General features: G+C 43.4%; 1 protein-coding gene across 3 annotated transcripts in view; it reads left to right on the forward strand.

Annotated features, from left to right (window-relative positions):
* The window catches only part of LOC135210968 (1-acyl-sn-glycerol-3-phosphate acyltransferase delta-like), a 290,759-nt gene that overhangs the window by 9,408 nt on the left and 258,578 nt on the right, over positions 1-22,773 (forward strand). The gene's annotated exons all lie outside the window — the stretch shown is intronic.

Below are 22,773 nucleotides of genomic sequence, written 5' to 3' on the forward strand. Positions count from 1 at the left end.
GTGGCAACGGCGATTGCCACCGCAAGGAGGCCCTCCTCAATCGCAGTTTACCAATCAAAGTGGGCTGTCTTTAGAAGTTGGTGCAGAAGGAAGGGCATTTCCTCCACCTCAACCTCTGTGAGCCAGATAGCAGATTTTCCTTCTTCACCTTAGGAAAGAAGCGAAACTAGCCGTTCCCACGATTAAAGGCTACAGAAGCGTGCTTTCTGTGGTCTTCAGACATAGAGGACTCGACTTAGCGAATGATAGAGACATTCATGATCTCATTAGATCATTTGAGACTGTGAAAGTTCTCCAACCTAAAGTACCATCGTGGAACTTAGACGTGGTACTGAAGTTTCTCATGTCGAGTCAATTTGAACCGCTCCATTTAGCCTCGCTTAGGAATCTTACTAAGAAGACCATTTTCCTAACCGTTCTGGCGACGGCGAAGAGGGTTAGCGAAATTCAAGTCATAAGCAAGCATATTGGGTTCAAGGATCATAGTGCAGTTTGTTCCTTAAGTCCTACGTTCTTAGCAAAGAACAAGAACCCTTCCAACCCTTGGCCGAGGACGTTCGAGATCAAAGGGTTGTCGGAGCTAGTGGGACCTGAAGCTGAGAGAGTCCTGTGTCCTGTCAGGGCTCTCAAGTTTTATTTGCAGAGAAACCAGAGCATGCAGAGGTTCTTCGGAGAACTTGTGGTGCTCTGTGAAAAAACCAGATCTTCCGATGTCGAAGAATGCACTGGCGTTCTTCTTAAGAAGTACGGTTAAGGAAGCCCATGAAAAGTGTAGTGAAAGTGACATGGAGCTTCTGAAAGTGAAAGCCCACGAGTTGAGGGCTATTGCTACTTCGGTGGCTTTTCACAAAAAAATATGGCAATCAAAGATATTTTGGGCGCCACTTATTGGCGAAGCAATTCGGTGTTCGCTTCACACTACCTGCGGGAGGTGAAAGCAACATACGAAAATTGTTACTCGCTCGGACCATACGTCGCTGCAGACACTGTTTTTGGGGGCAGGAGGTAGCGCTCATCCTATCCTTTAATGGTTTAGGGGAGTTTTTAACTTGTTGTTATGGTTGTGGGGTTGACCGCCTGCGGCGGATCTCCCTTCCATTAGCTTAGTCTATGTGGGACTTTTGGTAGGCTACGCCAGGTGGTTTGGTTTTTACTTCGTTGCCCTCCATTTGTATGGTCAATGGTCTAGTCACGTCGTGGTCTCGCCCCTGTTGACAGATCATCTGGAGTGCACCAGCTATATAGGTCTCTACCTCGCTGGCAACTCTAGTAGCCACAAGCAGACTTACGCGGCAGTAAACCCGAAGTCAGCTATGCTAACAGGTAAGGAATCAAGATATCAAATTATCTGCATATATATGTTTCCTAAAAATCTTCTATTCGTCTAACTCACCACCAAAGGTGGGATTCAGCTATATATATATCTGCAGGTAAGTTTCATGAACAAAATGATGTAATGATACAATTAAGTTTTGTTCATACTTACCTGGCAGATATATATAATCAAGTACCCACCCACCTCCCCTCAGGAGACAGTGGAAATAAAAAAATTATGAATAAAGAAAAGGGGAATGATTCCTGATACCCGCCTCCCAGCGGCGGGAATGGGTACTAACCACCTGACTCCCACTGCGTGTGTCGTAAGTGTTTAAATTTCTGTCGGATTCGGAAAAAATACAGCATATATATATCTGCCAGGTAAGTATGAACAAACTTAATTGTATCATTACAATATCATTTTTGTCATGTATCTCATGTATCATGCAAGTTCCTTTTCCCAAGAGCGTCAGTTCATAAGGTTGGTGGTTTAGCCTGCTAATGGCCGAGTCATTCAGATGTGTGCTGATGCTAGTCAAGTTACGGTAATTTTCTTATTAATCTCGAGAATTGAATAGAAAATCTCAAGATTAAAAAAAAATCCCAAGATAATAAATAATTGTAAAAATAACAGCTTGGAGTCCTTTAATCACCTCCTTGTTCTCTCTCTCCTCCTTAATCATTCTCTCTCTCTCTCTCTATCTTCTCTCTCTCTTTCTCTCTCTCTCTCGTCTCTCTCTCTCTCTCTCTCTCTCTCAGGAATAGATACGTACGTACTGTAATTTGAGTCTTTCACCAACGGGTTAACAGTAAATGTGTAGACATTGTGTGCGTGTTTAAAAAAAATGTGCAGTACTCACACATTCCGATGTTTCGGTTTTGGAAATTTTTCAGATTTCGGAAATGTGAGGTCAGATGCATAATCAAAACAAACACCACTACGCAGCAAAAACATTTTTTCCTTTATGTTTTTCATTATTGGTATTTATTAATTACAGTTATTTAAATAAATATTAATATAATACTGTATGAATGTTGAGATAATTAAGATCACCTATAATAAAATAGTTGGGACAATTAATAACCTATAGTTCACTAATAGGTATTATTTTCAAAACAAACATTCGTAAAACACAAAAAAATATAGTACATAACAATCAAAATATAATAATGTTTTGTCAGTTCAACTTGTGAATTTTAACAATAAGTATGACTATATAATATATTTCACCATATCGATCTTGAAGTTGAAGAGTCGTAAAATTCTGAGGATGGTCCGGGAAAAGGATTTGTACTTTGTGATTACGTATCGCTACAACACCATGTGGTATTTTCATACCACTATATTGATGACGCATCGCTACGGCACACTGGTGTTTTTCATACCACTATACGTTAAAGTTAAAATGATCATATATATTATTGTTTTCACGAAGGAATAATTATATAAAGAAAATTATGAGTAATTTTTGCCGTCAGCAGTCAGAAAATCACGAACATGGTAACGTTCAAACTAGTGCCATCCATGGCATAGTCTATAAATAGAACAGAAGCAGAGGGCAGTCATTGGATAACAGATCTCCATGGCTACCAACCAACCAATCAGGTGTTAGTTATACTACTCTGTGAATTTCTTGGATGAACGTTACACGTAACACACACGAAGCTAACGATGATGTATGTGTTTTGCATACAGTACGTAGTTTTAGTTTTTATTAGTGAAGTATTTTATGATTTCCATGAAGAATAGAATGATTCCTTCTATTACTTGAATGCAAAATGGCTTGAAGATTCTTCCGCAAAAAGAAGAGAGAAAAAAAATTTCCTTAGAAGATGATACCTATTTACTAACGCGGTTGACATACCTTCAAAACAAAATTCAGCTCTTTAATCTCTGGAAAAATGTTAATCTATCCCTGGCGACTAACAACAACAAATTTTGTTTGTTTATCTTCCAAGTATAGTACGTACGTAGTCCAGTGCACAGCTGTCGTATGATCACTACTCATATGATTAACTTTGTATATAAAAGTATGTGTATATTTAACTGTTAACTTTGTATATAAAAGTATGTGTATATAACTGTATGTAGTATTTGTATACGATGTAAATATGTATAGCCTAGTATTTATGCATTATATTATTAAAGTGTTGAATGATGCTAAAGTATTTCAATATCCGAGGAAACAGTAGTAAATTTCCCCACCCCACAATGAGTTTGGGTACATATGTATATCTAAGATGACTTAAATTATAAAAGCCTTTTAGTATAAGCTAGCTTTTGCAACACAATATCTTACGAAAAAATTACTTATGTGAAGATAGTTTTAGTAGTACAAATGATAGTTATTGTATCGTTAAAAAAATATCAAAGTGAACGAAGTCGCAAAAAGTCGATTCTATGTCATGTTTTTCCTAAACGCGTGACTTAAAGGAGAACGTTATTTTGGTTGTTTTTATCACTGCCACAAACCCATAACAATGCAGTGTATGTATGATAATTCTTAAATATTATTCACTACCAAAATAACGATGATATTTTTGTATTGAAATTAATGTTACATATTCCAAACATTATTACTACGTAGCATGAATAGTACTATAAATATTTCGAAAGATAATCTTGCTCGTGAACGCTACCATAATTTGATTTTCATATACGTACATTACATTTTGTCAGCTGGCTGGCCTCGCATAGATAAAATTGATTCACTGATATGGAATTACTCCACGAATAGCCCTTTTTATATGAAGATATGACGACTTAAAGGAGAACGTTATTTTGGTTGTTTATCACTGCCACAAAACCCATAACAATGTAGTGTACGTATGATAATTCTAAACTATATTCACTACAAAATAACGATGATATTTTGTATGAAAATTAATGTTACGTATATTCCAAACATTATTACGTAGCATGAATAGTACTATAAAAATTTCGAAAGATAATCTGCTGTGAACGCTACCATAATTGATTTTCTATACGTACGTACATTTTGTCAGCCTGGCTGGCCTCGCATAGATAAAATTGATTTCACTGATATGGAATTACTCACGAATAGCCTTTTCATACAATCAACTTACCTGTCAGATATATACATAGCTAAGACTCCGTCGTCCCCGACAGAAATTCAAATTTCGCGCACTCGCTACAGGTAGGTCGGTAGGTCAAGGGTGATCTACCGGCCTGCCTGGGTGGCAGGGGAATAGGAACATCCCGTTTTCTATCATATTTTCTCTGTCGCCGGTGGTATCAACATTGTTGTATTACTCCTGACTTGGATTCTTTTTTCAACATTTGATCAACGTTTTTTTTCGACTTTTTGCGTGACGTATTTGGATCGTGTTTTGGCATTCGCTATGTGGACGTTTTGGAATAACCTCTTTTGGATCAGTATGTGATTCTAAGTGAGTGTGAGAATGTGTGCGAATGGTAGGCTGCAGGGTGAGGATACCGAAAGCTTCGGTGATCCTCACACTGTATGCCGTAAATGTAGGGGGGTGCAGTGTTCGCGATTAAACACTTGTAAGGAATGCGAGGGTTTGAATGCAGAAGATGGAAGACTTTGACTTCTTATTTGAAGAAGTTAGAGAGGGTGGGATAGAGTTAGAAGACTGAAAGGTGAATTCAAGGCCTATTGAGCCTTTCAATGATAATTCTAACCCTACTACTGTAGATTCTCCTATAAAATCTCATTTCTAGAGTGTCTTTCGGATTCGCATCGGAAATCGCCAATCTGAAAGCGACGATTCGAGGGACATGAAGTCCAAGATGGCGGACTCGAAAGGTAAGGCTAGTGATAGTGAAAATTTAGTGAAGTGAGCCCTATCAGTGTGTGGAGGGGGACGTTTGATCGTTCCCTGCGGCGCTCCCAGGCCTAGACCTCTTCCCAAGCTCACATGCCCAGAGGAGAAGGAAAGTCGAAAGCCCTTAAGGAGTCGTGGGGAATCCCCAACGGTCAGACCGTCCTTCAGCTAGCTTTGCTTCATGGCAGACCAGCTCAAGGGCGCTATAGAAAAAGCGTCCTCCTTAGCGAGTGTTTTCTCGTCCTCTCCCTCTCCCTCACCTAAACGAGGGTGGAAGGAGTCGAACTTATCGAGACCGCTGAAGCGTCATATGAAGCAAGGACATTGATTCTAGCCGGAGCGCTTCTCGGATGACGCCCCGTCTGCTATAGAAGGCGAAGGTGGCGTCAACGTCATCTGACGCTTATGAGGAAGCACCCCATCATGCTTTTCTTCCCGAGTGATGACGAGAGGCGTCAGGCACTAGGACGTAGGAGAAGCGTCAAGGAGATCATTATGGCGGTCAGGAACAACTGTCATCTCTTGTGGGAGTTTTAGCGCCCCGTCGGAAGGACGTGACGCTTCTATTAAGAAGTCTCGTCCTCTCGCACTGCTCGGAAGACGTCTTTTAGAAGTGGAAGCGTCAAATCAAGAGGATCTTAGACGTGAAGCTCCGTCAAGATTGTGACGCCGAGTAGGAAGCCTTAGAAAGCGAAGGCGTCTTCCAGACGCGAAGCGTATCTAAACGCAACAAGGAGACGTCATACATGACGATCGGAGAGCGGGAAGCGTCATACAAGACGTCTTCTAAAGCGCGAGAGAAGCGCAGGTTGTGACGCTTCCAAGTCGATCAGAACGGGAAAAAAGGAAAAGACTTTCATTCCTTAGCCCCTCTCGATCAGGAGTTTGTCTCCCCCTGAAGAGGAAAGTCTGAAAGAGAACAGAAACTCAGGATATCACGAGTTCGAACGAAACTCGGATGATGACGATCATGGAAGAGAGGGCTTGTCCAACAACTATAGGTGTTGACTACCTGCTTCTGGAGGAATAGGAGACGAGTTGACTCCGGCTGCTCCTCCTTCTCCGCGCTCGCTCTTTTCGAGTGCGAAGGCGAAGAAGCCTTCGTCTTTCTGAAGATGAAGCCCACCATCTCGATGAAGCGGGGCTTACACGCCTAGAGCCCTGGATGAAGTCGAAGAAAGACTTAGCCAGGACAGTATTTTGCATGCCTCCAGCAAGGTTAGCTGGGAAAGAGGCCATATGGTACAAGACGGGGGAGGATATGGGTATCGCTCTCCCTTCTACTACAGAGGCAGACTTTTCGCAGTTAGTTTGACGCTTCAAGGCGTCCAGTCTTAATTCTGCTCGCCATTACTTGGCGTATTTCGGAACTGGATCATCTCCTCAAGGGACTTTTCCATGTATTGGAAGTCTTCAACTTCTAGATGGTCCCTTGGGGTGATGTCCAAGAAAGATTCACGATTCGCAGGGATCGAGCCTGAAGCCCTGTAGCATTTTGTGTTCGTTGCATCGACAAAAGCAGTACAGGATTGGATCTTTGGAAATCTCTGCATTATTGGAGCAGGTCTTTTGAAGAAAAGGACAGTGTATGGCGCCTTCTTAACAAAGGCAGTCTCGCATGCGCAGAGGGCAGCTCTACTATATGCACCTCTTTCGGATATTTGTTCCATTGCTAAGTTAGTGAAGGACGTAGCTCACTCTTTAACGAGAAGGCGACACAGGATCTTTCTGACGCAGTCAGTAGGAAGAAGAAACCTGCTATAGTGTCGGACAAGAAAGAACTAGCACTTCTAGGCAGCCCTTTCGAGGTGGTCGATCTCCAGGACCTCCCGCAAGAAGGAAGGCTCCAGGAGAGAAGAGGTAGTCCGCCTTTCGTCCCTTTAAAAAGGGCAAATGAAACATTTCTCCTCCAAACACCAGTAGGTGCCAGCTCCTGAATTCGTGGAAGCCTGGACACTGATAGACGCAGACGCGTCTCACTAAATATCATAAGGAAGGGATATGTATCCCTTCCGGAATACCCTCCGCCCCTAACGTCAATACCAAGGGAACTATCAGCCAAGTACAAGGATCTGTGCTGAGGGATACTCTTCGATCGATGTGGAACAATGGTTGGGACAAGAGTGCAGTAGAATAGTACTGGATCAAAACCTCCCCGGGATTTTACAAAATCGCCTTTTTCTAGTGGCGAAAGCCTCGGGAGGCTGGAGACCAGTACTAGACGTCAGCGCTCTGAAACAAATTTGTTCAGGAAGGAGAAGTTCTCCATGGAGACTTCTGCTTCAGTCCTAGCGTCATTAACCGACAAGGAGATTTAGATGTGTCTCGAGTCTCCAAGACGCCTACTTTCACGCCCGATCCACCCTTCCCATCGAAGAAGTACCTCCGTTTCATGACGGGGGGAAAGGATCCTTTCAGTTCAGAGCCTGTGTTTCGGCCTGTCCACAGCTCCTCAGGTCTTCACAAGCCTGATGAGGAATGTGGCGAGATTTCTTCATCTCAAAGGAGTGAATGTCCTCGATGTACCTAGACGACTGGCTCATCAGGGCCAGATCGGAGAGACAGTGGGTTTGGAGGACCTAAAGTTAACGCTGGATTTGACCAAGGCGTTGGGATGCTTGTGAAACCTCGAGAAGTCTCAGATGACCCCCAGACAAGGACCTAGTCTATCTGGGGATTCGGGATGGATTCTCGGGGTTTTCGAGTTTTTCCTTCGCAAGAGAGAACCGCAAAGGTTTGAGGATAATCTCTCTCTTCTTAGAGAAAAACAGCAAAACGTCGCGAGGGAATGGTTGAGCCTTCTTGGGGACGCTTTCCTCGCTGGAACAATCTTCCCTCTCGGAAGACTTCATATCGTCCACTTTCCAATTCTTTCTCAAGAATCTTGGAGCTGGAAAAACGGACAACTGTCGGACGTTTTTCCCATTCCAGTGGAGTAAAGGCACACCCTACAGTGGTGGTTGCTGCCTCTGGAAGAGAACAAAGGGATCTCTCTAAGATCACAGAACCCAGACCTAGTGTGTTTCTCGACGCGTCGGAGACGGGTTGGGGAGCCGACATTAGGCTCGGAGGACGTGTCAGGCACCTGGGAACCAGCGCAGGTCCTGGCATAAATTGCAAGAGCTCTTCGCCGTTACACCTGGCTTTGAAGAGCCTAGAACCTATGGTGAGAGACAAGGTAGTACAAGTAAACGTGGACAACACACCGCACTTGCCTACATTGGAAACAGGAGGGACACACTCCTCGTTCCTTTACGAACTCACGAGGGACCTATTACTTTGACGTCTCACAGGAACATCTCCCTGCTGACAAGGTTGGTTGTACAGGGGAGTAAGGAATGTGAGGGCGGACAGGCTCAGCAGCAGGAACCAGGTCCTTCATACAGAATGGACTCGCACGAGGAGTGTGCGCGATCTCTGGTCTCTGTGGGGAACCTTCCTCATGTGGATCTATTCGCAACATACATTCAAAAAGGCTCCCAGTGTTTTGCTCGCGTGGAAGACCCAAGAGCAATTATGTAGACGCCTTCCTGCTAAACTGTCTCGAGGGAAGTGTACGCTTTTCCCCCATTCAAATCAATGGGGCGTTAGTATTGAAAAAGTTTGTGGCGTCAAAAGAGACGAGGAGACTTTAATAGCCCCCTTTGGCCGGCCAGGAATGGTTCACGGAGGTGGTAGAGTGGATCGTAGGACTTTCCAAGATCCCTACAGAAAGGACGGCTCTTCTCAAACAACCACACTTCAAGAGGTACCATCAAAAACCTCCCCCCGCTCTCGCTCTGACTGCCTTTCGACTATTAGAAAGACTTGTCAGAGCGAGAGGCTTTTCTCGCGAAGTGGGCAAGCGCGATCGCGAGAGCTCGCAGAACCTCCACTTCGAAAGTATACCAGTCGAAGTGGGAGGTCTTTAGAAGGTGGTGTAGAGCCAAGAATTTGTCCTCCTCCTCTACCTCTATAGCGGAAATTGCTGATTTCTTGCTATTCTGAGAGTAAAATCGCATCTAGCCGTATCCACAAATAAAGGGATACAGGAGTATGCTCTCGGCGTATCAGGAACAGAGGTTTTAGATCTGGCAAATAACAAAGATCTCCACGATATCATAAGATCTTTTGAGACTTCAAAGTCTAAGGAACCAGTACCTCCGAACTGGAAACTTGGACGTAGTCCTCAAATATCTGTCTTCGGATAGATGCGAGCCTCCGCATCAGGCATCATTAGAGACGTAACTAGAAAAATGCCTATTTCTTTTATCGTTAGCGACGGCAAAAGAATTAGGAGTTACAAGCTCTGCAGGATAGTAGGATTCAAGGGAGACTCGGCGATTTTTTTGCTAGTTTAAGACTCTGTTTTTAGCGAAAAACGAGAATCCCACGAATCCCTGGCGAGGTCATTCGAAATCAAAGGAATGTATAGTCTCGTAGCAGAGAAGCAGAGAGGTCTCTATGCCCTGTTAGAGCTCTGAAGTTCTATCTTCAGGGAAGCGTCAGTTGGGAGGCTCTAGACAAGGTCTTTGTTGTGCGAAACGGTAAAAGACCCCCACAAGACTGATGTCAAAGAACGCTTCTAGCGTTCTTTGTAAGAAAACGTCATTACGGACGCTCACAAGGTCTGTCCGGACGAACAATTACAACTTTGAGGGTAAAGCTCATGAAGTACGAGCGGTTGCGACGTCTCTCTCGTTTTATAAGAATATGTCGCTTTAAAAACATTTTAGATACGACATATGAGATGCAACCTCAGTATTTGCATCTCATTACTTGAAGAAGTGCGGGTGACGTATGAGAAGGTGCTTTCTCTAGGTCCCCCCCCTATAGTATCGGCAGATACGATTCTGGTACGGGACGCCGACACCAATCCTTAAAATGTATATACTGTTCTTCTGTTTGGATATGGGTCGAGAATCTCTTCGAACAATGGAGGATTCAGGCTCGCACGGGCGGCCGTCTAGTTGTTCATAAGAGAATTCTCGTCATATCCAATTAGTTGAGTATAATTTTTTTTTTTTTTGAAAAATAGTATGTGTGCGTAGTGGTTTTTGAGTCACGGTTGTTGTGACGAGTTCGGGGATAACTCGTAACAATCCTAGTTCTAACACATGGTTAGGATCAGGTGGGTCGGGATGGTTGTGTGTCTCCTTCATAAGGTGTATTGTCATATAAGTGGGATCAGCACCATGACAAAGTCCTTTTAGGCTCTGCCTGAGTAAGTGGGTAAGACCCCATCGGCAGACCACAAGAACTCTTGGCATAGACACATATCTCGCTAAAGTTTCTTGAGGTGATGCAGACTACTGGGCAAAAACACCACCAAAATCTACACCTATCAGGTAGGAACCAAGGTTTTATTTATACACAACATATGTTGTTTTACCTGTCTATTCCATATATAGCTGTCTCTTACCTCACCAAGAAGGGTGCCCAAATCAGCTATGTATATATCTGACAGGTAAGTTGATTGTATGAAATGATATTGTTATGTTACAATAAAGTTTCATACACAATTACCTGGCAGCTATATACAATTAAAGGCCCCAACCCCCAGCCTCCCGCAGGAGACAGGTGGAAAGAGGAGAAAAAAAAAATATGATAGAAAACGGGGGATGGTTCCTAGTCCTGCCACCCAGTGGAGGCCGGTAGATCACTGACCTACCTGTAGCGAGTGGCCACGCGAAAATTTGAATTTCTGTCGGGGACGACGGAGTCTTAGCTATGTATATATCTGCCAGGTAAGTATGTATGAAACTTTATTGTAAAATAACAATATATTTTTATTATGAAGATATGACACAAAATATATAAGGTAAAAAAATGCTTTTATGTATTTCGTTTACGCTTCGTCGCTAAATAACAAACAGCAATACTTACGATAATCTATGACAAAGAGCGTTTGTATGAACTTCATTGTTGCAGAGAAGTTATATACGAATACTGCCAAAATAATAATGAAGTTCGAATTAATTTTAGCTTATGTTATATTACTACTGAATTACCACTACCACTACTATTAAAATTTCTAAAAGTTTATCAAACAAAAATGTCATTTGAACGCAACGTATACATAAACCATTTTCGTACGTAAAGGTTATATGCTTACATTTTGTGGCTGGCCACTCGACGATAAGTGAGTGCAATGATGTGGAATTATTCTTTGAATAGGCTATTTATTATGAAGATATGACTATAATATATATGAGTAAGAATGGTTTTTATTACCTTTATTGTCAGTTAATATTATAATGTGAATCTTTGTGTACGTTGGTGGTTACGCACTCCAACTACGCTAGCCTACCAATGAAACGTGTACTAAAAATAAACCTTGAATAGGCTATTTATTTCGAAGATAGGACAATAATATATTAGGTGAGAATGGTTTTATTACCTTTATTGTCAGTTAATATCATTATATGAGTCTTTAAATGATGTGGTAGTTACGGACCACGGCTGAGGGTTAGCCTACCGAAAAAAACATCGCATACGCAACACGACAAAACCCGTGATGCAGTGATTCATACCAGTGATGTAGCATGAGAACGCGTGCAAGAAAAAACCCTTGATTAACTGGATCCGGAATACTGATCGTGAATAAGCGATGCCCCCTGCATGTACTCGTGCTGCCTGCAACTGTGTTTCTGCAGTGAGCACTTAGGGGGGGGGAAAACCAGGGGGGGAAACCCGAAACAGCAAAGTTCAAGTGCAATTTGGAGTTAATTAAGACCAAAGCATGTATAATTACAATCAAATAAGCACTGTGGAGTTTCAGTTGTGATGGCAGTAAGGATAAAACCACTGATTACGAGGTAAAAATGAGTTTCAGTTCAAACAATGACCCCGGGAATAAAAAGTTTCATACTTTCACTAAATAGGCAACAAAATGTTGTTTTATTGTGCTAATTACAACTGCAATCTTGAGTAAGATCAATAAATGTTACATATATATGCTAACATTGTTCAAATGAGTGCTGGGAAAGATGTTGGATTGTCTGTGATTACGAACGGCAAGTTACGAGGTTGTCGCCATATTGGATTTCAAAACTGCCTTGAAAACATATTTTACGAAGACCTCACATGTTATTTTAGCTTGTATGGGGCTTTCATATATCACATTATGTTGATGAAACTTCAATCTTTTGAAAGGTATGCTTAAAGATGTAAGTGTATTCTTGTTTCACCAATTAAATATTGAGTGAATAAGGCCGAGCCACGCGATGACGATGGATCGACTGCGGTTGTTTACCCTATTACATTACAGTGTACCCTTACCTAATGACCCAGGCAGTTGGCTCTTAGAGCTAGGTACGAGCTAGTATGAAGGTATTTTACAAGCCCAATAGGATGGGCTACTTAGTGGCCACCTCACCCGGAATGTAGCCACTTTCCAAAAAAATACTTGAATCCACTGCCATGGCCTCCCATAAGCATTAGCCAAGAGTTGTCAGCTGTCCAAGCAACACACTGAGATCTGTACTCTCCTCTCGAAGTAAGAGTTTTCTCCTAAATTATGAAATAATGGCTTAATTTCTAGCTAAACAGTGGTTAATGAAGGTCTAGCCATATGCAGTGCTAACTTACTGCCATGACGCTCTCAAAATTTTTACTTAAAACATCTTAAATGCAGATGATCACTGTCATCTCTTAAGTTTGCCGAGTCGCTTGTGTAAACAAACTGCCCATTTTCTGTGATACATCCGTAAAACATTTGTACTCATAGACTATGGTAGACTTTCCTTACAACAATGGTGAACGATGACTCTCTTTGAGATGTGCCAGGTGTAATCCTAGCAAATTTTCAGGGGTGCCAATGAGCTAGATACAGTGATACTTTGGTTTTTGTACATTAGTATCTGTTCCGGAATCTCCCATGAAATCCGAAACATATGAAAACGGAAACAAAAATTCCCCAAAGGAATAATGTAAATATAATTAATGGGTTCCAGGCCTCCAAAAATATTAACAAAAAATACATTTTATAGGGAATAAACAGTTTTACATACAGAAACCAATGAGTAATATATATAAATGACTAATGAAATGAATAAATGAAAATTTAACATCACTTTTGCCTTTATGGAAAACACTCGTTAGTATATATGGAAGACAGAGAGGAGGCGAGAGGGAGGAGGAGGAGAGGTTATTGTTTGGATGGGGAATCTCCCTCCAGAAGGAATTCAGGCATCAAGGACCTATCTCCTATCTAAGGTTACTTCCCCTCTTTGTTTTTTGCTGGCACTAGGACCAGCTTGAGAGTTACTGTCGCAAAATAAAACTGTCTAAGAGGTATTTGTTTCTGGTGTTAATTTGAAATTTTGACTAAAGTTAGACATGGAATTGTCATTAAACATGTTGGAGGCACGGATTACAACTTCTTTGTTGGGATGGTAATTCTCTTCAAAATATTTTTACATCTTTCCACTTTGCAAACATGTCTTAATCTCTGAAGTAGGCACATTATGTATGCCCATTCGCTTTCTGAATTTTTCAAACCAGCCTCTGCTGGCCTTAAATTCACTAACAGTGGCACTTGTAGGCATTCTTTCACCGAGATCAACATGCAACTTCCTCCAACACTTTGCTACAAGTTCTTTGTTAAATTCTGTAGTGTTTCTTGCCTTTTTTTTTTAAAGAAGGGCAAGGGCTAACACTTGGAACTTTCTTTGGTCCCATGATAGCTTAATTAGCAGTTTCACTCAAAAAAGCACAAAAAAAAAAGCACCACAAAAGAAGGGATGTTGCTTGGGTGCTTGAGGTGGGCCCCGGACGGAGCATTTTGTACAAAAATTGAGGTTTGACTGTACCTACTACCTAGGTCAAATGAAGACCTAGGCTATATTTTTGTATGATTAAAGATTTTGAATACTTAGAATGTGAATTTATGAATTTCCAATATACTAATGATATCTTATTCCAATTATACATAGTTTAATCTTTCATGATCCATTTTATTTCACATTTTCACTGTTGCCAATTGGTATGTGTTTACCCTCCAAACTCAGGATAAGACTTACGCAAAACTGAGGAAATAAATGAATTCAGCGTATCTATTTGTAATATATATACATAATACATAAATATTAGAGCGATTAGAGCTAAATTGGCAACGATGTTTCCATTTGCCATTCCTAGCATGCAGTTATTAACCCTTAAACGCCGACTGGACGTATTATACGTCGACTAAAATTGTCTGTCGGGTGCTTAATTGACGTACGATACGTTGACTACAAATACTTTTTAAATATTCACAGAAACATAGTTATGGGCCTAGTTTGTGGAAAATTTAAAATCACGCACCTTGAGGGATGCTGGGAGTTCACAGATCAAGCTGTTGTTTTGTTTACAAGCGTTACCCAGGCATGCATGCACAAATTTCTTTCTTCTCGCACTAAAAAGCATCAGCGACACATCTCAGAAATTCTTTCGTCACGTTGTCGTAATTTTTGCACCACTTTATATTAGCTGTTACATAGAGTTTTATGGATGTAAAAATATGTGCAATTTCATGTAGAATACAACAAAAAAACAACCCATGGTTGTAGCTTTTATAAGTTTTGAAATATTTTCATATAAATCATGATAAGTGCCAAAATTTCAACCTTCGGTCGACTTTATGACTCGACCGAAATGGTCGAAAAACGCAATTGTAAGCTAAAACTCTTACATTCTAGTAATATTCAATCATTTACCTTCATTTTTGCAACAAATTGGAAGTCTCTAGCACAATATTTTGATTTATGGTGAATTTTTGAAAAACACTTTTGTTCACGAAACTTACCTGTCAGATATATATATAGCTGTATTTTCCGAAGTCCGACAGAAATGAAAAAACTTACGACACACGTAGTGGGAGTCAAGTGGTTAGTACCCATTCCCGCCGCTGGGAGGCGGGTATCAGGAACCATTCCCATTTTCTATTCATAATTTTTCTGTCGCCGGTGTTGTAAACACAGTTTTCAGCACCTCCGTCTTGAATTTAGGAAACTTGGCTACTATAAGTACCCCTTTTTGATTTTTTGGTATCTTGACTTTTGGATCGGTGGCTAGGCACACGTTAATTGTGGATTTGATTGATTTTGGCTTGATTTCTCTTTGAATAAGATGTCTCTCTTTGAATAAGATGTCTGGTTCTAGTTCGGCTAGCGCCAGGTTTTGTACCAAGAGTGATTGTCGAGGTAGGCTACTGAAAGCATCAGTAGACCCTCATACTTTGTGTAAGAGTTGCAGAGAGCATGATTGTATGTATGAAAGTCGCTGCAAGGAATGTGAGTGTCTTTCTGATTCTGGATGGAGAGCGTATGAGTCCTATCTTCGTAAGCTTGAACGGGATAGGTTAAGGAGGTCTTCCTCCAGGAGCGTTTCAGGTAAACGTCAGGAAGTTCATGTTTCTCCTACTAACCCTCCTTTAATCACTACTCCTAACCCTGTAGTGTTGCCTTCGGGCCCTGAAACAGTGTCTGTGGAGGGTAATACCCTTACGCTTATCTTAGAGTCGATTCGTAATTTAGAATCCAAAGTGCTCGCCTTAGAAGGCAAAAGTGAAGGTGCAAAGTGCAGTGACAGTGCTCCTTCGTTTGTGGGAGGGTGCGTCAGATCGGCCCCATTTCGCCTCTAGGCCTAGACCGCTGCCGGACTCCCAGGTTTCAGGGAGAGGGCATGTCGAAAGCCGCAGGAGGGTTACGGGGAACGCCCACCGATCTGACGTGCCTTCGGCAGTATCTGTTGACGCTACCCAGACTGCCAAGGAGCGTGCGCGTGCACGTCTCCTGAAAGAGTGTTTCTCTTCTTCAGAGGCTTCCTCCCCGCACCAGGGGTGGAGCTCTCAGTCTGTTTCACGCCCGCTGAAAAGGAGCGTTGGTGATCGTGACGCATTCACGTCCAGTTTTTGCTCTCGAGCGGCGATCTTCGCCTGAGAGTATGTTCGCAGCCTTCCCGCCACAGAAGAAACGTAAGGTAGTCATCGGATGATGACTTTGTGAGCGCCCCAGTCGCTCCCGAGCGTGTTCAACGGCAGTTCCTGGGAGAAGGAAGAAGGCGTCCCCTCGCCCCTCGCCTTCTCACAGGATCAGCCCGTCACCTGACAAGGAATCCTCTCCTACTGAGAAGATCCTGCGCTCTTTGCAGCAACAACTTGCTGATGCTCTTTCTAAGAGAGGGACGCAACCACGTCCCAGGAGAAAGGATGACCGTCTTCCTGTGAAGAGATCTAGAAGGTCTCCCTCTCCTTCTCCTCGCTCGTCTATCTCTCCACTTTCTTCGCCTGCTAGAGTTCGTGCGACTCCCCAGCGCTCTCTAGAGGACGTGAAGAGGAATTTACACGCTCCTGCGCATGAAGCGGTATTAACCCGCTCGTAAACTTGCGGTGCGAGATCTCGATGTTTGCGTGGACGCTTCGGTGCAAGTTCAGGATCTTGACGCTCGGTCGGAAGCCAAGCGAGCGCCAGTGGCTTCTAAGAGTGCACCGGCGGAAGCAGAACGCGCGTGAGATGTTAATGCGTCAGCTTTAGTGAACGTCATACGCACGCCAGTGAGGACGCCAAGCGTGCGCCAGCGGACGCCAGCAGCTTGCGATTGGACGGCCATCCCCGCGCTAGGTATTTTCCAGCCAGGCGAGCCAAGTGGAACGCCAGGTGTGCGCCAGCCCGGACGCGTGTTTTTGGAACGAAGGATGAGGATTTTTTCGTTTCGTCACCCACCTGTTTTTTGAATGAGACTTGGCAAGGGTTACTTCGGGTCTTAGAGAGACAACCGGAGTTTCTATTAAGGAGTCAGCTTTGCCTTCCACTTCACAGCAACGCTCCTCTTGGAAACTTAAACCAGATAGTCTTAGTTCAGCCTTACTTCCTCCGACTTCACCTGTGTCGGAAGCAGAGGTTAGCGACGCTTCGGTTGAAGTTGATGATGAGAAACCTTTGGCGGCGGTCTCTTTTGACTACCAGGTATTGACCCGCTTCTTCAATCAGAGTTTGGAGATACTTTTGCATCCAGAAGTTTCCTCGCTCTCCTCCCTCGCAACTTTTCTTTTTCTTCTTCCAAGATCAACAAGGTCTCGCATTTGTCAGAATGAAGAAGTCCCTTTCGACTAAGAGGGCTCTTCATAAAGTCCATGACTGGATGGAGAAAAGGAAGTCTCAGGGAAAGACTTCTTTTGCCCTGCCACCTTCGAGACTTAGTGGGGAAAGCTGGCATTTGGTACGAGACGGGAGAAGACGTAGGTATTAGACTTCCCTCGTCGGCTCAAGGAGACTTCGCAAGCATTTGTGGATGCATCGAGGAGGTCTCACACCTGTTCCCTCTTCGAAAGTTTTCCTGGTCTACTACGGAAATGGACCACCACTTAAAGGCCTCTTTCGGACGTTAGAGGTTCTTTAACTTTCTAGATTGGTGTCTGGGAGTTCTGGATGCCAAGTCTATGGAGTTTTCCGACTCGATTAGTCTGGGGAGCTGTCCAGCGTAATGTCGTGTATGGACAAGGCCGTCAGACATGGTTCGAGGAGCTTACAGCTCACTTTTGCACAGGGCTCGTTGAAGAAGAGATCCTGTTTTGCAATTTTACAGCTAAATCTGTCTCTCCGTCACAAAAGGCAGATTTGCTCTTCGCTCCTTTTTCGGATCATCTCTTCCCCCAGGCTATTGGTAAAAGACATTGCTACCAGCCTACAGGAGAAGGCCACGCAAGATCTCTCGCACAATCTTCAAGGAGACCTGGCGGTTCCTTCGTCCTCGGGTTTAGTTTCGATTCTCAAGAAATCGAAGCCCTTTCGAGGTAGTTCTTCCTTCCGAGACCAGCCCCTCGAGGAAGAGGCACTTCCAGAGGCAGAGCCACTGCGCTTGCCAAGAAACAAGAAGTGAACAGAAGTCCTTCAGTCACCGGTTGGAGCCAGGCTTCAGCTTTTTGCGCAAGCCTGGGAAGAGAGAGGTGCGGACAAATGGTCCTTGGACATCTTAAAGAAGGGTTACTGGATCCCGTTCCTGAAACCACCCCCGTTGTCTACGACACCCCCAGGGACATGTCCACCTTCTTATCGGGGAGAAAAGCAACAAGTGCTTTACGATCTGCTAGATCAGATGATCGTGAAAACACGCCGTAGAACAGGTCTCTGACCTGAATTCCCCCGGATTTTACAACAGACTGTTCCTGGTGCCAAAGCAGTCGGGGGAATGGCGACCGGTACTCGATGTCAGCAACCATGAACCTCTTTGTCATCAAGCAGAGGTTCAAGATGGAAACACCTCAGTCAGTGATGGGAGCCTTAAGACCGGGGGATTTGGATGGCTTCACTAGATCTCCAGGACGCGTATTTCCACGTCCCCATCCACCACCCCCAGTCCAGGAAATACCGTGCGGTTTTGTCCTGAAAGGAAAAGTGTTTCAATTCAGGGCGCTCTCGCTTCGGACTCAGCACTGCTCCGATGGTATCACCCTACTGATGAAGAACATTGCGAGGTGGCTTCATCTTTCCAAAGTCAGGATCTCTCTCTACCTGGACGACTGGCTCGTACGAGCCTCCTCGAAAGACCGGTGTCTGGAGAACCTTCACACGACCTTGTTGTTAACGAAGTCCCTGTGGGCTTCTGGTGAACAACCTCGAGAAGTCAGCATAATGACCCCTTCTCAGTCTTTAGTCTATCTGGGGATTCAGATGGACTCAGTGGCTTTTCGGGCCTTTTTCCGTCCCAGGGGCGACAACTAGATTGCCTAAGCAAAGTGTCAACCTTTGTTTCTGGGGAAGAATCATGCTCGGTGAGAGGAATGGATAGTCTGCTGGGGACCATTTCCTCACTGGAGAAGTTTGTTTCCCTAGGGAGGTTGCACCCCCTCAGACCTCTTCAGTTCTTCCTGTCAGACAATTGGAAGCACCAAAACAATTTGGAATCGATTCTGGTGTTATCGGAAGAGGTAAAGGAACATCTAAGATGGTGGACCGACCCTTTTGAAGCTCGCAGAGGGTCTTTCCCTCAAGCTTCAGAGCCCCGACCTAGTGTTGTTTTCCGACGCGTCTTCCGCGGGGTGGGGAGCAACACTGGGGGGGGAGGAAGTGTCAGGCACCTGGAGAGGGGAACAGGTGTCCTGGGCACATAAACCTCAAGGAGCTGGCAGCAGTTTCATGGCTTGGCTCCAGTTCTTTCAGGACGAAGTCTCCGGCAATGTGGTGCAGATCAACTCGGACAACACCACAGCCCTGGCATACCTCAAGAAACAGGAGGAACCCCACTCTCGATCCCTGTTTCTTATTCTTCCTTGCAAAAGAGATCCTGTTATGGGCGAAGGCACACGACGTCTCTATCCTGACGAGATTCGTATCAGGAGTAGAAAACGTTCCGTGCAGATCTGCTCAGTTCGACAAGGTCAACTTTCTGCCGACGGAGTGGAACCCTTCATCATGGAAGTATGCCAGAGGTTGTGGAAGTTTATGGGGATGTCCTCTCGTAGACATCTTCGCAACTTCCAGACAACGAGACTCCCTCCCGCTGTAACTGCTCACCAGTTCTAGACCCAGGAGCAGTAGCAGTAGACGCCCTTCTTTGGGACTGGACGGGACTAGACGTATATGCCTTTCCTCTGTTCAAGATCCTAGGGGAAGTAATAAGGCAAATTCGCGGCATCAGAGGGAGCGAGAATGACTCTCATCGCCCCCATTCTGGCCAGCGACCGGACTGGTTCACAGAGGTCATTGTCTTTTCTAGTAGACTTTCCGAGGACTCTGCCTCCAAGGATAGATCTACTCAAACAGCCCCACTTCGAGAGGTATCACAAAAAACCTCCCCGCTCTGAGTCTGACTGCGTTCAGACTATCCAGAAGTTGGCCAGAGCGAGGGGTTTTTCAAGACCTGTGGCTAAAGCGATCGCAACGGCAAGGAGACCTTCTTCTATTGCCGTATACCAATCCAAGTGTGGCTGTTTTCGGAGCTGGTGCAGGAAGAAAGGCATTTCCTCCACCTCTACCTCTGTGAGCCAGATCGCAGACTTCCTTCTCTACTTGAGGAATGAAGTTCGCTTAGCGGTGCCTACGATAAAAGGCTACAGAAGTGTTGCTTTCTGTAGTCTTTAGGCATAGAGGGCTGGACTTAGCCAATAACAGAGACCTTCATGATCTCCTGAAGTCTTTCGAGACTTCGAAGGTATCTCAACCAAGAGTTCCTTCTTGGAACTTAGACATTGTTCTAAAGTTTTTGATGTCCAGTGATTTTGAACCGCTCAACTTAGCTTCGCTTAGAAACCTTACAAGGAAGACACTTTTTCTAACTGCTCTGGCGACGGCGAAGAGAGTTAGTGAGATCCAGGCAATAAGCAAGCATGTTGGGTTTAAGAACTCTGATGCAGTTTGTTCTTTAAGCCCTATGTTCTTAGCAAAGAACGAAAATCCTTCCAACCCTTGGCCCAAGACATTTGAAATCAAGGGTTTTGACAGAGATCGTGGTAGTGAGCCAGAGAGAGTCCTGTGCCCTGTCAGGGCTCTCAAATTCTATTTAGACAGAACGAAGGACTGTAGAGGACCTTCGGGCAACTTGTGGTGCTCTGTTAAGAAGCTGATCTTCCCATGTCAAAGAACGCGCTTTCTTTCTTCTTGAGAGACACCATTAAGGAAGCTCATTCCACATGTAGTGATAGTGACATGAAGCTTTTAAAAGTGAATGCCCACGAGGTGAGGGCTATTTCGACCTCGATAGCCTTTCACAGAAATATGGCACTCAGTGACATTTTGAGTGCCCACATATTGGCGGAGCAACTCGGTGTTCGCTTCACACTACCTGCGGGAGGTGAAAGCGACATACGAACATTGCTCGTCGCTTGGACCATACGTCGCTGCAGACACTGTTTTGGGGGCAGGAGGTAGCACTCATCCTTTCTTTAGTGGTTAGGTGAGCTTTTAATGTGTGTTTTTTGTTGTGGGGTCGACCGCCCGAGGCGGATCTCCCTTCTTTAGTCTAGTTTAGTGGGATACCTTTGGTAGACTAGGCCAGGTGGTTTTTTACTTCGTTGCCCTCATTGTATGGTCAATGGTCTAGTCACATCGTGGTCACGCCCCCGTTGACAGATCATCTTGAGTGCACCAGGTTATAGGTCTCTACCTCGCTGGCAACTCTAGTAGCACAAGCAAGACTTACGTGGCAGTAACCACGAAGCCAGCTATGCTAACAGGTAAGGAACCAAGATATCAATTATCTGCATGTATATGTTTCCTAAAATTCTATTCTGTCTCTTCCCACCACCAAACGTGGGATTCAGCTATATATATATCTGACAGGTAAGTTTCGTGAACAAAATGATATTGTAATGATACAATAAAGTTTGTTCATACTTACCTGGCAGATATATATATAGCTGTATTTTCCGAAGTCCGACAGAAATTAAAAAACTTACGACACACGTAGTGGGAGTCAGGTGGTTAGTACCCATTCCCGCCGCTGGGAGGCGGGTATCAGGAACCATTCTCATTTTCTATTCATAATTTTATTTCCACTGTCTCCTGAGGGGAGGTGGGTGGGTACTTAAATTATATATATCTGCCAGGTAAGTATGAACAAACTTTATTGTATCATTACAATATCATTTTTCCTTATGTCCGCACGCGGTAACTGCCGAAAATCTCAGAAATTCTTTCGTCAGTTTGTTGTAATGTTTGCTCCGTTTTATATTAGCTGTTACATAAAGCTTTACATATGAAAATGTGTGCAATTTCATGTAGAATACAACAAAAAAGAACCCATGGTTGTAGCTTTTATCAGTTTTGAAATATTTTCATATACGTAAATCACGATGAGTGCCAAAATTTCAACCTTCGGTCAACTTTGACTCGACCGAAATGGTCGAAAAACGCAATTGTAAGCTAAAACTCTTACATTTTAGTAATATTCAATCATTTACCTTCATTTTGCAACAAATTGGAAAACTCTAGCACAATATTTCGATTTATGGTGAATTATTGAAAAACACTTTTTCCTTACGTCCGCAAGCGGTAACTCTGCCGAAAATCTCAGAAATTCTTTCATCAGTTTGTCGTAATGTTTGCACCATTTTATATTAGCCGTTACATAAAGTTTTATATATGAAAGTGTGCGCAATTTCATGTAGAATACAACAAAAAAAACAACCCATGGTTGTAGCTTTTATCAGTTTTGAAATATTTTCATATAAATCACGATAAGTGCCAAAATTTCACCGTCGATCAACTTTGACTCGACTGAAATGGTCGAAAAGCGCAATTTTAAGCTAAAACTCTTAATTCTAGTAATATTCAATCATTTACCTTCATTTTGCAACAAATTGGAAAAGTAGCACAATACAGTAGTGCCTTAGGATACGAAATTAATCCGTTCCGAAGCGGCCTTTGTAACCTGATTTTTTCGTATCTTGAACCACGTTTTACATGTAAATTGCCTAATTCGTTCCAAGCCCTACAAAAACTCCCCAGTAAATTTAATAATAAAGCTAAATTGACCAATAAACAATGAAATGCAACAATTTGGACCATTCAATACCTAACTTAAACTACATATACTACTAATATGTACTACATACCTGTAAATAAAGTGTATTAGTGTACATGGTACAAGAAATACTGTACGTACGTACGGATATAGTAAAATGTGGAACCTTACCTTTCGAGTGAGGCGATCTCCGAAAGTGGCAACAGAGGAGGAGGACAAATGGCA

This window comes from Macrobrachium nipponense, chromosome 4 (assembly GCF_015104395.2).
Source record: "Macrobrachium nipponense isolate FS-2020 chromosome 4, ASM1510439v2, whole genome shotgun sequence".
In the NCBI taxonomy this organism is placed as follows: Eukaryota; Metazoa; Arthropoda; class Malacostraca; order Decapoda; family Palaemonidae; genus Macrobrachium; species Macrobrachium nipponense.